This window comes from Salvelinus fontinalis, chromosome 34 (genome assembly GCF_029448725.1).
Source record: "Salvelinus fontinalis isolate EN_2023a chromosome 34, ASM2944872v1, whole genome shotgun sequence".
NCBI lineage: Eukaryota > Metazoa > Chordata > Actinopteri > Salmoniformes > Salmonidae > Salvelinus > Salvelinus fontinalis.
Window position 1 is genome coordinate 22,298,593 of NC_074698.1, and position 20,138 is coordinate 22,318,730.

The following is a 20,138-nucleotide window of genomic DNA, read 5'->3' on the forward strand; positions in this document are numbered from 1 at the left end:
CACTCACAACAAAACAACTCTCAGCTGTGGAACAACACTCACAACAAAACAGCTCTCAGCTGTGGAACAGCACTCACAACAAAACAACTCTCAGCTGTGGAACAACACTCACAACAAAACAGCTCTCAGCTATGGAACAACACTCACAACAAAACAACTCTCAGCTATGGAACAACACTCACAACAAAACAACTCTCAGCTATGGAACAACACTCACAACAAAACAACTCTCAGCTATGGAACAACACTCACAACAAAACAACTCTCAGCTATTGAACAACACTCACAACAAAACAACTCTCAGCTATTGAACAACACTCACAACAAAACAGCTCTTAGCTATTGAACAACACTCACAACAAAACAGCTCTCAGCTGTGGAACAGCACTCACAACAAAACAACTCTCAGCTGTGGAACAACACTCACAACAAAACAACTCTCAGCTATGGAACAGCGCTCACAACAAAACAACTCTCAGCTATGGAACAGCACTCACAACAAAACAACTATCAGCTGTGGAACAGCACTCACAACAAAACAACTCTCAGCTATGGAACAACACTCACAACAAAACAACTCTCAGCTATTGAACAACACTCACAACTCTCAGCTGTGAAACAACACTCACAACAAAACAGCTCTCAGCTATGGAATAACACTCACAACAAAACAACTCTCAGCTATGGAACAACACTCACAACAAAACAACTCTCAGCTATTGAACAACACTCACAACAAAACAGCTCTCAGCTATTGAACAACACTCACAACAAAACAACTCTCAGCTATGGAACAACACTCACAACAAAACAACTTTCAGCTATGGAACAACACTCACAACAAAACAGCTCTCAGCTATGGAACAACACTCACAACAAAACAGCTCTCAGCTGTGGAACAACACTCACAACAAAACAGCTCTCAGCTGTGGAACAACACTCACAACAAAACAACTCTCAGCTATGGAACAGCGCTCACAACAAAACAACTCTCAGCTATGGAACAGCACTCACAACAAAACAACTCTCAGCTATGGAACAACACTCACAACAAAACAGCTCTCAGCTATGGAACAACACTCACAACAAAACAGCTCTCAGCTATGGAACAACACTCACAACAAAACAACTCTCAGCTATGGAACAGCGCTCACAACAAAACAACTCTCAGCTATGGAACAGCACTCACAACAAAACAACTCTCAGCTATGGAACAACACTCACAACAAAACAGCTCTCAGCTATGGAACAACACTCACAACAAAACAGCTCTCAGCTATGGAACAACACTCACAACAAAACAACTCTCAGCTATGGAACAACACTCACAACAAAACAACTCTCAGCTATGGAACAACACTCACAACAAAACAACTCTCAGCTATGGAACAACACTCACAACAAAACAACTTTCAGCTATGGAACAACACTCACAACAAAACAACTCTCAGCTATTGAACAACACTCACAACAAAACAGCTCTCAGCTGTGGAACAACACTCACAACAAAGCAGCTCTCAGCTGTGGAACAACACTCACAACAAAACAACTCTCAGCTATGGAACAGCACTCACAACAAAACAACTCTCAGCTATGGAACAGCACTCACAACAAAACAACTCTCAGCTGTGGAACAACACTCACAACAAAACAGCTCTCAGCTATGGAACAACACTCACAACAAAACAGCTCTCAGCTATGGAACAACACTCACAACAAAACAACTCTCAGCTATGGAACAACACTCACAACAAAACAACTCTCAGCTATGGAACAACACTCACAACAAAACAGCTCTCAGCTGTGGAACAACACTCACAACAAAACAGCTCTCAGCTGTGGAACAACACTCACAACAAAACAGCTCTCAGCTGTGGAACAACACTCACAACAAAACAACTCTCAGCTATGGAACAGCGCTCACAACAAAACAACTCTCAGCTATGGAACAGCACTCACAACAAAACAACTCTCAGCTGTGGAACAGCACTCACAACAAAACAACTCTCAGCTATGGAACAACACTCACAACAAAACAACTCTCAGCTATTGAACAACACTCACAACTCTCAGCTGTGGAACAACACTCACAACAAAACAGCTCTCAGCTGTGGAACAACACTCACAACAAAACAACTCTCAGCTGTGGAACAGCACTCACAACAAAACAACTCTCAGCTGTGGAACAACACTCACAACAAAACAGCTCTCAGCTATGGAACAACACTCACAACAAAACAACTCTCAGCTATGGAACAACACTCACAACAAAACAACTCTCAGCTATGGAACAACACTCACAACAAAACAACTCTCAGCTATGGAACAACACTCACAACAAAACAACTCTCAGCTATGGAACAACACTCACAACAAAACAACTCTCAGCTATGGAACAACACTCACAACAAAACAACTCTCAGCTATTGAACAACACTCACAACAAAACAACTCTCAGCTATTGAACAACACTCACAACAAAACAGCTCTTAGCTATTGAACAACACTCACAACAAAACAGCTCTCAGCTGTGGAACAGCACTCACAACAAAACAACTCTCAGCTGTGGAACAACACTCACAACAAAACAACTCTCAGCTATGGAACAGCGCTCACAACAAAACAACTCTCAGCTATGGAACAGCACTCACAACAAAACAACTATCAGCTGTGGAACAGCACTCACAACAAAACAACTCTCAGCTATGGAACAACACTCACAACAAAACAACTCTCAGCTATTGAACAACACTCACAACTCTCAGCTGTGAAACAACACTCACAACAAAACAGCTCTCAGCTATGGAATAACACTCACAACAAAACAACTCTCAGCTATGGAACAACACTCACAACAAAACAACTCTCAGCTATTGAACAACACTCACAACAAAACAGCTCTCAGCTATTGAACAACACTCACAACAAAACAACTCTCAGCTATGGAACAACACTCACAACAAAACAACTTTCAGCTATGGAACAACACTCACAACAAAACAGCTCTCAGCTATGGAACAACACTCACAACAAAACAGCTCTCAGCTGTGGAACAACACTCACAACAAAACAGCTCTCAGCTGTGGAACAACACTCACAACAAAACAACTCTCAGCTATGGAACAACACTCACAACAAAACAACTCTCAGCTATGGAACAACACTCACAACAAAACAACTCTCAGCTTGGAACAACACTCACAACAAAACAACTTTCAGCTATGGAACAACACTCACAACAAAACAACTCTCAGCTATTGAACAACACTCACAACAAAACAGCTCTCAGCTGTGGAACAACACTCACAACAAAGCAGCTCTCAGCTGTGGAACAACACTCACAACAAAACAACTCTCAGCTATGGAACAGCACTCACAACAAAACAACTCTCAGCTATGGAACAGCACTCACAACAAAACAACTCTCAGCTGTGGAACAACACTCACAACAAAACAGCTCTCAGCTATGGAACAACACTCACAACAAAACAGCTCTCAGCTATGGAACAACACTCACAACAAAACAACTCTCAGCTATGGAACAACACTCACAACAAAACAACTCTCAGCTATGGAACAACACTCACAACAAAACAGCTCTCAGCTGTGGAACAACACTCACAACAAAACAGCTCTCAGCTGTGGAACAACACTCACAACAAAACAACTCTCAGCTATGGAACAGCGCTCACAACAAAACAACTCTCAGCTATGGAACAGCACTCACAACAAAACAACTCTCAGCTGTGGAACAGCACTCACAACAAAACAACTCTCAGCTATGGAACAACACTCACAACAAAACAACTCTCAGCTATTGAACAACACTCACAACTCTCAGCTGTGGAACAACACTCACAACAAAACAGCTCTCAGCTGTGGAACAACACTCACAACAAAACAACTCTCAGCTGTGGAACAGCTCTCACAACAAAACAACTCTCAGCTATGGAACAGCACTCACAACAAAACAACTCTCAGCTATGGAACAACACTCACAACGAAACAACTCTCAGCTATGGAACAACACTCACAACAAAACAACTCTCAGCTATGAAACAACACTCACAACAAAACAACTCTCAGCTATGAAACAACACTCACAACAAAACAACTCTCAGCTATGGAACAGCACTCACAACAAAACAACTCTCAGCTGTGGAACAACACTCACAACAAAACAGCTCTCAGCTATGGAACAACACTCACAACAAAACAGCTCTCAGCTATGGAACAACACTCACAACAAAACAACTCTCAGCTATGGAACAACACTCACAACAAAACAACTCTCAGCTATGGAACAACACTCACAACAAAACAACTTTCAGCTATGGAACAACACTCACAACAAAACAACTCTCAGCTATTGAACAACACTCACAACAAAACAGCTCTCAGCTGTGGAACAACACTCACAACAAAGCAGCTCTCAGCTGTGGAACAACACTCACAACAAAACAACTCTCAGCTATGGAACAGCACTCACAACAAAACAACTCTCAGCTATGGAACAGCACTCACAACAAAACAACTCTCAGCTGTGGAACAACACTCACAACAAAACAGCTCTCAGCTATGGAACAACACTCACAACAAAACAGCTCTCAGCTATGGAACAACACTCACAACAAAACAACTCTCAGCTATGGAACAACACTCACAACAAAACAACTCTCAGCTATTGAACAACACTCACAACAAAACAGCTCTCAGCTATGGAACAACACTCACAACAAAACAGCTCTCAGCTGTGGAACAACACTCACAACAAAACAGCTCTCAGCTGTGGAACAACACTCACAACAAAACAACTCTCAGCTATGGAACAACGCTCACAACAAAACAACTCTCAGCTATGGAACAGCACTCACAACAAAACAACTCTCAGCTGTGGAACAGCACTCACAACAAAACAACTCTCAGCTATGGAACAACACTCACAACAAAACAACTCTCAGCTATTGAACAACACTCACAACTCTCAGCTGTGGAACAACACTCACAACAAAACAGCTCTCAGCTGTGGAACAACACTCACAACAAAACAACTCTCAGCTATGGAACAGCTCTCACAACAAAACAACTCTCAGCTATGGAACAGCTCTCACAACAAAACAACTCTCAGCTATGGAACAGCACTCACAACAAAACAACTCTCAGCTGTGGAACAGCACTCACAACAAAACAACTCTCAGCTGTGGAACAACACTCACAACAAAACAACTCTCAGCTATGGAACAACACTCACAACAAAACAACTCTCAGCTATGAAACAACACTCACAACAAAACAACTCTCAGCTATGGAACAACGCTCACAACAAAACAACTCTCAGCTATGGAACAGCACTCACAACAAAACAACTCTCAGCTATGGAACAACACTCACAACAAAACAACTCTCAGCTATGGAACAACGCTCACAACAAAACAGCTCTCAGCTATGGAACAACACTCACAGCAAAACAACTCTCAGCTGTGAAACAACACTCACAACAAAACAACTTTCAGCTATGGAACAACACTCACAACAAAACAACTCTCAGCTATTGAACAACACTCACAACAAAACAGCTCTCAGCTGTGGAACAACACTCACAACAAAGCAGCTCTCAGCTGTGGAACAACACTCACAACAAAACAACTCTCAGCTATGGAACAGCACTCACAACAAAACAACTCTCAGCTGTCGAACAACACTCACAACAAAACAGCTCTCAGCTGTGGAACAACACTCACAACAAAGCAGCTCTCAGCTGTGGAACAACACTCACAACAAAACAACTCTCAGCTATGGAACAGCACTCACAACAAAACAACTCTCAGCTGTCGAACAACACTCACAACAAAACAGCTCTCAGCTATGGAACAACACTCACAACAAAACAGCTCTCAGCTGTGGAACAACACTCACAACAAAACAGCTCTCAGCTGTGGAACAACACTCACAACAAAACAGCTCTCAGCTATGGAACAGCGCTCACAACAAAACAACTCTCAGCTATGGAACAGCGCTCACAACAAAACAACTCTCAGCTATGGAACAACACTCACAACAAAACAGCTCTCAGCTATGGAACAACACTCACAACAAAACAGCTCTCAGCTATGGAACAACACTCACAACAAAACAACTCTCAGCTATGGAACAACACTCACAACAAAACAACTCTCAGCTATGGAACAACACTCACAACAAAACAACTCTCAGCTATGGAACAGCACTCACAACAAAACAACTCTCAGCTATGGAACAGCACTCACAACAAAACAACTCTCAGCTATGAAACAGCACTCACAACAAAACAACTCTCAGCTGTGGAACAACACTCACAACAAAACAGCTCTCAGCTATGGAACAACACTCACAACAAAACAGCTCTCAGCTATGGAACAACACTCACAACAAAACAACTCTCAGCTATTGAACAACACTCACAACAAAACAGCTCTCAGCTGTGGAACAACACTCACAACAAAACAACTCTCAGCTATGGAACAGCGCTCACAACAAAACAACTCTCAGCTATGGAACAGCGCTCACAACAAAACAACTCTCAGCTATGGAACAGCACTCACAACAAAACAACTCTCAGCTGTGGAACAGCACTCACAACAAAACAACTCTCAGCTATGGAACAACACTCACAACAAAACAACTCTCAGCTATTGAACAACACTCACAACTCTCAGCTGTGGAACAACACTCACAACAAAACAGCTCTCAGCTGTGGAACAACACTCACAACAAAACAACTCTCAGCTATGGAACAGCTCTCACAACAAAACAACTCTCAGCTATGGAACAGCACTCACAACAAAACAACTCTCAGCTGTGGAACAGCACTCACAACAAAACAACTCTCAGCTGTGGAACAACACTCACAACAAAACAGCTCTCAGCTATGGAACAACACTCACAGCAAAACAGCTCTCAGCTATGGAACAACACTCACAACAAAACAGCTCTCAGCTATGGAACAACACTCACAACAAAACAGCTCTCAGCTATGGAACAACACTCACAACAAAACAGCTCTCAGCTATGGAACAACACTCACAACAAAACAGCTCTCAGCTATTGAACAACACTCACAACAAAACAGCTCTCAGCTATTGAACAACACTCACAACAAAACAGCTCTCAGCTGTGGAACAACACTCACAACAAAACAGCTCTCAGCTGTGGAACAACACTCACAACAAAACAACTCTCAGCTATGGAACAACACTCACAACAAAACAACTCTCAGCTATGGAACAACACAACAAAACAACTCTCAGCTATGGAACAGCGCTCACAACAAAACAACTCTCAGCTATGGAACAACACTCACAACAAAACAGCTCTCAGCTATGGAACAACGCTCACAGCAAAACAGCTCTCAGATATGGAACAACGCTCACAACAAAACAACTCTCAGCTATGGAACAACACTCACAACAAAACAACTCTCAGCTATGGAACAGCACTCACAACAAAACAACTCTCAGCTGTCGAACAACACTCACAACAAAACAGCTCTCAGCTGTGGAACAACACTCACAACAAAGCAGCTCTCAGCTGTGGAACAACACTCACAACAAAACAACTCTCAGCTATGGAACAGCACTCACAACAAAACAACTCTCAGCTGTCGAACAACACTCACAACAAAACAGCTCTCAGCTATGGAACAACACTCACAACAAAACAGCTCTCAGCTGTGGAACAACACTCACAACAAAACAGCTCTCAGCTGTGGAACAACACTCACAACAAAACAGCTCTCAGCTATGGAACAGCGCTCACAACAAAACAACTCTCAGCTATGGAACAGCGCTCACAACAAAACAACTCTCAGCTATGGAACAACACTCACAACAAAACAGCTCTCAGCTATGGAACAACACTCACAACAAAACAGCTCTCAGCTATGGAACAACACTCACAACAAAACAACTCTCAGCTATGGAACAACACTCACAACAAAACAACTCTCAGCTATGGAACAACACTCACAACAAAACAACTCTCAGCTATGGAACAGCACTCACAACAAAACAACTCTCAGCTATGGAACAGCACTCACAACAAAACAACTCTCAGCTATGGAACAGCACTCACAACAAAACAACTCTCAGCTATGAAACAGCACTCACAACAAAACAACTCTCAGCTGTGGAACAACACTCACAACAAAACAGCTCTCAGCTATGGAACAACACTCACAACAAAACAGCTCTCAGCTATGGAACAACACTCACAACAAAACAACTCTCAGCTATTGAACAACACTCACAACAAAACAGCTCTCAGCTATGGAACAACACTCACAACAAAACAGCTCTCAGCTGTGGAACAACACTCACAACAAAACAACTCTCAGCTATGGAACAGCGCTCACAACAAAACAACTCTCAGCTATGGAACAGCACTCACAACAAAACAACTCTCAGCTGTGGAACAGCACTCACAACAAAACAACTCTCAGCTATGGAACAACACTCACAACAAAACAACTCTCAGCTATTGAACAACACTCACAACTCTCAGCTGTGGAACAACACTCACAACAAAACAGCTCTCAGCTGTGGAACAACACTCACAACAAAACAACTCTCAGCTATGGAACAGCTCTCACAACAAAACAACTCTCAGCTATGGAACAGCACTCACAACAAAACAACTCTCAGCTGTGGAACAGCACTCACAACAAAACAACTCTCAGCTGTGGAACAACACTCACAACAAAACAGCTCTCAGCTATGGAACAACACTCACAGCAAAACAGCTCTCAGCTATGGAACAACACTCACAACAAAACAGCTCTCAGCTATGGAACAACACTCACAACAAAACAGCTCTCAGCTATGGAACAACACTCACAACAAAACAGCTCTCAGCTATGGAACAACACTCACAACAAAACAGCTCTCAGCTATTGAACAACACTCACAACAAAACAGCTCTCAGCTATTGAACAACACTCACAACAAAACAGCTCTCAGCTGTGGAACAACACTCACAACAAAACAGCTCTCAGCTGTGGAACAACACTCACAACAAAACAACTCTCAGCTATGGAACAGCACTCACAACAAAACAACTCTCAGCTATGGAACAACACTCACAACAAAACAACTCTCAGCTATGGAACAACGCTCACAACAAAACAGCTCTCAGCTATGGAACAACACTCACAGCAAAACAACTCTCAGCTGTGAAACAACACTCACAACAAAACAACTTTCAGCTATGGAACAACACTCACAACAAAACAACTCTCAGCTATTGAACAACACTCACAACAAAACAGCTCTCAGCTGTGGAACAACACTCACAACAAAGCAGCTCTCAGCTGTGGAACAACACTCACAACAAAACAACTCTCAGCTATGGAACAGCACTCACAACAAAACAACTCTCAGCTGTCGAACAACACTCACAACAAAACAGCTCTCAGCTGTGGAACAACACTCACAACAAAGCAGCTCTCAGCTGTGGAACAACACTCACAACAAAACAACTCTCAGCTATGGAACAGCACTCACAACAAAACAACTCTCAGCTGTCGAACAACACTCACAACAAAACAGCTCTCAGCTATGGAACAACACTCACAACAAAACAGCTCTCAGCTGTGGAACAACACTCACAACAAAACAGCTCTCAGCTGTGGAACAACACTCACAACAAAACAGCTCTCAGCTATGGAACAGCGCTCACAACAAAACAACTCTCAGCTATGGAACAGCGCTCACAACAAAACAACTCTCAGCTATGGAACAACACTCACAACAAAACAGCTCTCAGCTATGGAACAACACTCACAACAAAACAGCTCTCAGCTATGGAACAACACTCACAACAAAACAACTCTCAGCTATGGAACAACACTCACAACAAAACAACTCTCAGCTATGGAACAACACTCACAACAAAACAACTCTCAGCTATGGAACAGCACTCACAACAAAACAACTCTCAGCTATGGAACAGCACTCACAACAAAACAACTCTCAGCTATGAAACAGCACTCACAACAAAACAACTCTCAGCTGTGGAACAACACTCACAACAAAACAGCTCTCAGCTATGGAACAACACTCACAACAAAACAGCTCTCAGCTATGGAACAACACTCACAACAAAACAACTCTCAGCTATTGAACAACACTCACAACAAAACAGCTCTCAGCTGTGGAACAACACTCACAACAAAACAACTCTCAGCTATGGAACAGCGCTCACAACAAAACAACTCTCAGCTATGGAACAGCGCTCACAACAAAACAACTCTCAGCTATGGAACAGCACTCACAACAAAACAACTCTCAGCTGTGGAACAGCACTCACAACAAAACAACTCTCAGCTATGGAACAACACTCACAACAAAACAACTCTCAGCTATTGAACAACACTCACAACTCTCAGCTGTGGAACAACACTCACAACAAAACAGCTCTCAGCTGTGGAACAACACTCACAACAAAACAACTCTCAGCTATGGAACAGCTCTCACAACAAAACAACTCTCAGCTATGGAACAGCACTCACAACAAAACAACTCTCAGCTGTGGAACAGCACTCACAACAAAACAACTCTCAGCTGTGGAACAACACTCACAACAAAACAGCTCTCAGCTATGGAACAACACTCACAGCAAAACAGCTCTCAGCTATGGAACAACACTCACAACAAAACAGCTCTCAGCTATGGAACAACACTCACAACAAAACAGCTCTCAGCTATGGAACAACACTCACAACAAAACAGCTCTCAGCTATGGAACAACACTCACAACAAAACAGCTCTCAGCTATTGAACAACACTCACAACAAAACAGCTCTCAGCTATTGAACAACACTCACAACAAAACAGCTCTCAGCTGTGGAACAACACTCACAACAAAACAGCTCTCAGCTGTGGAACAACACTCACAACAAAACAACTCTCAGCTATGGAACAACACTCACAACAAAACAACTCTCAGCTATGGAACAACACAACAAAACAACTCTCAGCTATGGAACAGCGCTCACAACAAAACAACTCTCAGCTATGGAACAACACTCACAACAAAACAGCTCTCAGCTATGGAACAACGCTCACAGCAAAACAGCTCTCAGATATGGAACAACGCTCACAACAAAACAACTCTCAGCTATGGAACAACACTCACAACAAAACAACTCTCAGCTATGGAACAGCACTCACAACAAAACAACTCTCAGCTGTCGAACAACACTCACAACAAAACAGCTCTCAGCTGTGGAACAACACTCACAACAAAGCAGCTCTCAGCTGTGGAACAACACTCACAACAAAACAACTCTCAGCTATGGAACAGCACTCACAACAAAACAACTCTCAGCTGTCGAACAACACTCACAACAAAACAGCTCTCAGCTATGGAACAACACTCACAACAAAACAGCTCTCAGCTGTGGAACAACACTCACAACAAAACAGCTCTCAGCTGTGGAACAACACTCACAACAAAACAGCTCTCAGCTATGGAACAGCGCTCACAACAAAACAACTCTCAGCTATGGAACAGCGCTCACAACAAAACAACTCTCAGCTATGGAACAACACTCACAACAAAACAGCTCTCAGCTATGGAACAACACTCACAACAAAACAGCTCTCAGCTATGGAACAACACTCACAACAAAACAACTCTCAGCTATGGAACAACACTCACAACAAAACAACTCTCAGCTATGGAACAACACTCACAACAAAACAACTCTCAGCTATGGAACAGCACTCACAACAAAACAACTCTCAGCTATGGAACAGCACTCACAACAAAACAACTCTCAGCTATGGAACAGCACTCACAACAAAACAACTCTCAGCTATGAAACAGCACTCACAACAAAACAACTCTCAGCTGTGGAACAACACTCACAACAAAACAGCTCTCAGCTATGGAACAACACTCACAACAAAACAGCTCTCAGCTATGGAACAACACTCACAACAAAACAACTCTCAGCTATTGAACAACACTCACAACAAAACAGCTCTCAGCTATGGAACAACACTCACAACAAAACAGCTCTCAGCTGTGGAACAACACTCACAACAAAACAACTCTCAGCTATGGAACAGCGCTCACAACAAAACAACTCTCAGCTATGGAACAGCACTCACAACAAAACAACTCTCAGCTGTGGAACAGCACTCACAACAAAACAACTCTCAGCTATGGAACAACACTCACAACAAAACAACTCTCAGCTATTGAACAACACTCACAACTCTCAGCTGTGGAACAACACTCACAACAAAACAGCTCTCAGCTGTGGAACAACACTCACAACAAAACAACTCTCAGCTATGGAACAGCTCTCACAACAAAACAACTCTCAGCTATGGAACAGCACTCACAACAAAACAACTCTCAGCTGTGGAACAGCACTCACAACAAAACAACTCTCAGCTGTGGAACAACACTCACAACAAAACAGCTCTCAGCTATGGAACAACACTCACAGCAAAACAGCTCTCAGCTATGGAACAACACTCACAACAAAACAGCTCTCAGCTATGGAACAACACTCACAACAAAACAGCTCTCAGCTATGGAACAACACTCACAACAAAACAGCTCTCAGCTATGGAACAACACTCACAACAAAACAGCTCTCAGCTATTGAACAACACTCACAACAAAACAGCTCTCAGCTATTGAACAACACTCACAACAAAACAGCTCTCAGCTGTGGAACAACACTCACAACAAAACAGCTCTCAGCTGTGGAACAACACTCACAACAAAACAACTCTCAGCTATGGAACAACACTCACAACAAAACAACTCTCAGCTATGGAACAACACAACAAAACAACTCTCAGCTATGGAACAGCGCTCACAACAAAACAACTCTCAGCTATGGAACAACACTCACAACAAAACAGCTCTCAGCTATGGAACAACGCTCACAGCAAAACAGCTCTCAGATATGGAACAACGCTCACAACAAAACAACTCTCAGCTATGGAACAACACTCACAACAAAACAACTCTCAGCTATGGAACAGCACTCACAACAAAACAGCTCTCAGCTATGGAACAACACTCACAGCAAAACAACTCTCAGCTATGTGTCACGAACCGGCTCAAAGCCCATAACAAAAGGGGAGACAACGTGGAGAAAAAGAGTAACAAAATATATATTTATTAACTAAAGTAACTAAGTATAATATACAATGGTGTGTGTGTAATCAGTAATCAGTAGCGTAAGTGAGTGTTTTGCATGCATGAATGTGATAATGCAGGGTGTTGAAAGATGCTAAAACAAACAACCAAAAAAACACCAAGAAACACAAACAAATCTATCAAGGTGTCTGCCTGGAGAGAGTCTCCCCATTAATGGGGAAGTGGTGTATTTATCCTGGGAGACACCGGGCCCAGGTGTCTCCCATGTAGCTGACGACCCTCCCCAACTCCGCCCACCGACATCCTAATAAGGAAACAAGAACTAAGAGAGAATACGGCAGACAAAACAACTCTCAGCTATGGAACAACACTCACAACAAAACAGCTCTCAGCTATGGAACAACACTCACAACAAAACAGCTCTCAGCAATGGAACAACACTCACAACAAAACAGCTCTCAGCTATGGAACAACACTGACAACAAAACAACTCTCAGCTATGGAACAACTCACAACAAAACAGCTCTCAGCTATGGAACAACACTCACAGCAAAACAACTCTCAGCTATGGAACAACACTCACAACCAAACAGCTCTCAGCTGTGGAACAACACTCACAACAAAACAACTCTCAGCTATGGAACAACACAACAAAACAACTCTCAGCTGTGGAACAACACTCACAACAAAACAACTCTCAGCTATGGAACAACACAACAAAACAACTCTCAGCTATGGAACAACACTCACAACAAAACAACTTTCAGCTATGGAACAACACTCACAACAAAACAACTCTCAGCTATGGAACAGCTCTCACAACAAAACAACTCTCAGCTATGGAACAGCACTCACCACAAAACAACTCTCAGCTGTGGAACAACACTCGCCACAAAACAGCTCTCAGCTATGGAACAACACTCGCCACAAAACAGCTCTCAGCTATGGAACAACACTGACAACAAAACAGCTCTCAGCTATGGAACAACTCACAACAAAACAGCTCTCAGCTATGGAACAACTCACAACAAAACAGCTCTCAGCTATGGAACAACACTCACAACAAAACAGCTCTCAGCTATGGAACAACACTCACAACAAAACAACTCTCAGCTATGGAACAACACTCACAACAAAACAACTTTCAGCTATGGGACAACGCTCACAACAAAACAGCTCTCAGCTGTGGAACAACACTCACAACAAAACAACTCTCAGCTATGGAACAACACTCACAACAAAACAACTCTCAGCTATGGAACAACACTCACAACAAAACAGCTCTCAGCTATGGAACAACACTCACAACAAAACAGCTCTCAGCTATGGAACAACACTCACAACAAAACAACTCTCAGCTATGGAACAACACTCACAACAAAACAACTCTCAGCTATGGAACAACACTCACAACAAAACAACTCTCAGCTATGAAACAACACTCACAACAAAACAACTCTCAGCTATGAAACAACACTCACAACAAAACAACTCTCAGCTATGGAACAACACTCACAGCAAAACAACTCTCAGCTATGGAACAACACTCACAACAAAACAACTCTCAGCTATGGAACAACACAACAAAACAACTCTCAGCTATGGAACAGCGCTCACAACAAAACAACTCTCAGCTGTGGAACAACACTCACAACAAAACAGCTCTCAGCTGTGGAACAACACTCACAACAAAACAACTCTCAGCTATGGAACAGCGCTCACAACAAAACAACTCTCAGCTATGGAACAGCACTCACAACAAAACAGCTCTCAGCTGTGGAACAACACTCACAACAAAGCAGCTCTCAGCTGTGGAACAACACTCACAACAAAACAACTCTCAGCTATGGAACAGCACTCACAACAAAACAACTCTCAGCTGTCGAACAACACTCACAACAAAACAGCTCTCAGCTATGGAACAACACTCACAACAAAACAGCTCTCAGCTATGGAACAGCGCTCACAACAAAACAACTCTCAGCTATGGAACAGCGCTCACAACAAAACAACTCTCAGCTATGGAACAACACTCACAACAAAACAGCTCTCAGCTATGGAACAACACTCACAACAAAACAGCTCTCAGCTATGGAACAACACTCACAACAAAACAACTCTCAGCTATGGAACAACACTCACAACAAAACAACTCTCAGCTATGGAACAGCACTCACAACAAAACAACTCTCAGCTATGGAACAGCACTCACAACAAAACAACTCTCAGCTATGAAACAGCACTCACAACAAAACAACTCTCAGCTGTGGAACAACACTCACAACAAAACAGCTCTCAGCTATGGAACAACACTCACAACAAAACAGCTCTCAGCTATGGAACAACACTCACAACAAAACAACTCTCAGCTATTGAACAACACTCACAACAAAACAGCTCTCAGCTATGGAACAACACTCACAACAAAACAGCTCTCAGCTGTGGAACAACACTCACAACAAAACAACTCTCAGCTATGGAACAGCGCTCACAACAAAACAACTCTCAGCTATGGAACAGCACTCACAACAAAACAACTCTCAGCTGTGGAACAGCACTCACAACAAAACAACTCTCAGCTATGGAACAACACTCACAACAAAACAACTCTCAGCTATTGAACAACACTCACAACTCTCAGCTGTGGAACAACACTCACAACAAAACAGCTCTCAGCTGTGGAACAACACTCACAACAAAACAACTCTCAGCTATGGAACAGCTCTCACAACAAAACAACTCTCAGCTATGGAACAGCACTCACAACAAAACAACTCTCAGCTGTGGAACAGCACTCACAACAAAACAACTCTCAGCTGTGGAACAACACTCACAACAAAACAACTCTCAGCTATGGAACAACACTCACAACAAAACAACTCTCAGCTATGAAACAACACTCAAAACAAAACAACTCTCAGCTATGAAACAACACTCACAACAAAACAACTCTCAGCTATGGAACAACACTCACAACAAAACAACTCTCAGCTATGGAACAACACTCACAGCAAAACAACTCTCAGCTATGGAACAACACTCACAGCAAAACAGCTCTCAGCTATGGAACAACACTCACAACAAAACAGCTCTCAGCTATGGAACAACACTCACAACAAAACAGCTCTCAGCTATGGAACAACACTCACAACAAAACAGCTCTCAGCTATGGAACAACACTCACAACAAAACAGCTCTCAGCTATGGAACAACACTCACAACAAAACAACTCTCAGCTATGGAACAACACTCACAACAAAACAACTCTCAGCTATGGAACAGCACTCACAACAAAACAACTCTCAGCTATGAAACAGCACTCACAACAAAACAACTCTCAGCTGTGGAACAACACTCACAACAAAACAGCTCTCAGCTATGGAACAACACTCACAACAAAACAGCTCTCAGCTATGGAACAACACTCACAACAAAACAACTCTCAGCTATTGAACAACACTCACAACAAAACAGCTCTCAGCTATGGAACAACACTCACAACAAAACAGCTCTCAGCTGTGGAACAACACTCACAACAAAACAACTCTCAGCTATGGAACAGCGCTCACAACAAAACAACTCTCAGCTATGGAACAGCACTCACAACAAAACAACTCTCAGCTATGGAACAACACTCACAACAAAACAACTCTCAGCTATTGAACAACACTCACAACTCTCAGCTGTGGAACAACACTCACAACAAAACAGCTCTCAGCTGTGGAACAACACTCACAACAAAACAACTCTCAGCTATGGAACAGCTCTCACAACAAAACAACTCTCAGCTATTGAACAACACTCACAACAAAACAGCTCTCAGCTATGGAACAACACTCACAACAAAACAGCTCTCAGCTGTGGAACAACACTCACAACAAAACAACTCTCAGCTATGGAACAGCGCTCACAACAAAACAACTTTCTGCTATAGAACAGCACTCACAACAAAACAACTCTCAGCTGTGGAACAGCACTCACAACAAAACAACTCTCAGCTGTGGAACAACACTCACAACAAAACAACTCTCAGCTATTGAACAACACTCACAACTCTCAGCTGTGGAACAACACTCACAACAAAACAACTCTCAGCTGTGGAACAGCTCTCACAACAAAACAACTCTCAGCTATGGAACAGCACTCACAACAAAACAACTCTCAGCTGTGGAACAGCACTCACAACAAAACAACTCTCAGCTATGAAACAACACTCAAAACAAAACAACTCTCAGCTATGGAACAACACTCACAGCAAAACAACTCTCAGCTATGGAACAACACTCACAGCAAAACAGCTCTCAGCTATGGAACAACACTCACAGCAAAACAGCTCTCAGCTATGGAACAACACTCACAACAAAACAGCTCTCAGCTATGGAACAACACTCACAACAAAACAGCTCTCAGCTATGGAACAACACTCACAACAAAACAGCTCTCAGCTATGGAACAACACTCACAACAAAACAGCTCTCAGCTATTGAACAACACTCACAACAAAACAGCTCTCAGCTATTGAACAACACTCACAACAAAACAGCTCTCAGCTATTGAACAACACTCACAACAAAACAGCTCTCAGCTGTGGAACAACACTCACAACAAAACAGCTCTCAGCTGTGGAACAACACTCACAACAAAACAACTCTCAGCTGTGGAACAACACTCACAACAAAACAACTCTCAGCTGTGGAACAACACTCACAACAAAACAACTCTCAGCTATGGAACAACACAACAAAACAACTCTCAGCTATGGAACAGCGCTCACAACAAAACAACTCTCAGCTATGGAACAACGCTCACAACAAAACAGCTCTCAGCTATGGAACAACGCTCACAGCAAAACAGCTCTCAGATATGGAACAACGCTCACAACAAAACAACTCTCAGCTATGGAACAACACTCACAGCAAAACAACTCTCAGCTATGGAACAACACTCACAACAAAACAACTCTCAGCTATGGAACAGCACTCACAACAAAACAACTCTCAGCTATGGAACAACACTCACAGCAAAACAACTCTCAGCTATGTGTCACGAACCGGCTCAAAGCCCATAACAAAAGGGGAGACAACGTGGAGAAAAAGAGTAACAAAATATATATTTATTAACTAAAGTAACTAAGTATAATATACAATGGTGTGTGTGTAATCAGTAATCAGTAGTGTAAGTGAGTGTTTTGCATGCATGAATGTGATAATGCAGGGTGTTGAAAGATGCTAAAACAAACAACCAAAAAAACACCAAGAAACACAAACAAATCTATCAAGGTGTCTGCCTGGAGAGAGTCTCCCCATTAATGGGGAAGTGGTGTATTTATCCTGGGAGACACCGGGCCCAGGTGTCTCCCATGTAGCTGACGACCCTCCCCAACTCCGCCCACCGACATCCTAATAAGGAAACAAGAACTAAGAGAGAATACGGCAGACAAAACAACTCTCAGCTATGGAACAACACTCACAACAAAACAGCTCTCAGCTATGGAACAACACTCACAACAAAACAGCTCTCAGCAATGGAACAACACTCACAACAAAACAGCTCTCAGCTATGGAACAACACTGACAACAAAACAACTCTCAGCTATGGAACAACTCACAACAAAACAGCTCTCAGCTATGGAACAACACTCACAGCAAAACAACTCTCAGCTATGGAACAACACTCACAACCAAACAGCTCTCAGCTGTGGAACAACACTCACAACAAAACAACTCTCAGCTATGGAACAACACAACAAAACAACTCTCAGCTGTGGAACAACACTCACAACAAAACAACTCTCAGCTATGGAACAACACAACAAAACAACTCTCAGCTATGGAACAACACTCACAACAAAACAACTTTCAGCTATGGAACAACACTCACAACAAAACAACTCTCAGCTATGGAACAGCTCTCACAACAAAACAACTCTCAGCTATGGAACAGCACTCACCACAAAACAACTCTCAGCTGTGGAACAACACTCGCCACAAAACAGCTCTCAGCTATGGAACAACACTCGCCACAAAACAGCTCTCAGCTATGGAACAACACTGACAACAAAACAGCTCTCAGCTATGGAACAACTCACAACAAAACAGCTCTCAGCTATGGAACAACTCACAACAAAACAGCTCTCAGCTATGGAACAACACTCACAACAAAACAGCTCTCAGCTATGGAACAACACTCACAACAAAACAACTCTCAGCTATGGAACAACACTCACAACAAAACAACTCTCAGCTATGGGACAACGCTCACAACAAAACAGCTCTCAGCTGTGGAACAACACTCACAACAAAACAACTCTCAGCTGTGGAACAACACTCACAACAAAACAACTCTCAGCTGTGGAACAACACTCACAACAAAACAACTCTCAGCTATGGAACAACACTCACAACAAAACAGCTCTCAGCTATGGAACAACACTCACAACAAAACAGCTCTCAGCTATGGAACAACACTCACAACAAAACAGCTCTCAGCTATGGAACAACACTCACAACAAAACAACTCTCAGCTATGGAACAACACTCACAACAAAACAACTCTCAGCTATGGAACAACACTCACAACAAAACAACTCTCAGCTGTGGAACAACAAAACAACTCTCAGCTGTGGAACAACAAAACAACTCTCAGCTGTGGAACAACAAAACAACTCTCAGCTACGGAACAACAAAACAACTCTCAGCTGTGGAACAACATTCCAGGTGTCCTACTCCCAAGCACACTAGTCTCATACTGTCATAGATAGGAATCCCATTTCTTTTTTAGAAAAACACATGTAGACTATGAAACCATGATGATTTAGAGGGGGAAACTGTCTTCCTGTGGAGAATGGGAATGGTTGTCAATTATTAAGTCATTTTGAGCCATTTTAATTGTGTGCTGCTGTGGGGTAGGATTTCTCCATCTCTCTCTCTCTCTGACAAATCTCTGATGAATTTAACAACACTATGTGGTTTTAGTATGTC

At 42.6% G+C, this 20,138-nt stretch overlaps 1 protein-coding gene across 1 annotated transcript in view; it reads left to right on the forward strand.

Moving 5' to 3' along the window:
• Positions 1-20,138, forward strand: part of LOC129833501 (speckle-type POZ protein-like) — a 72,102-nt gene that overhangs the window by 38,419 nt on the left and 13,545 nt on the right. The window lies entirely within an intron of this gene.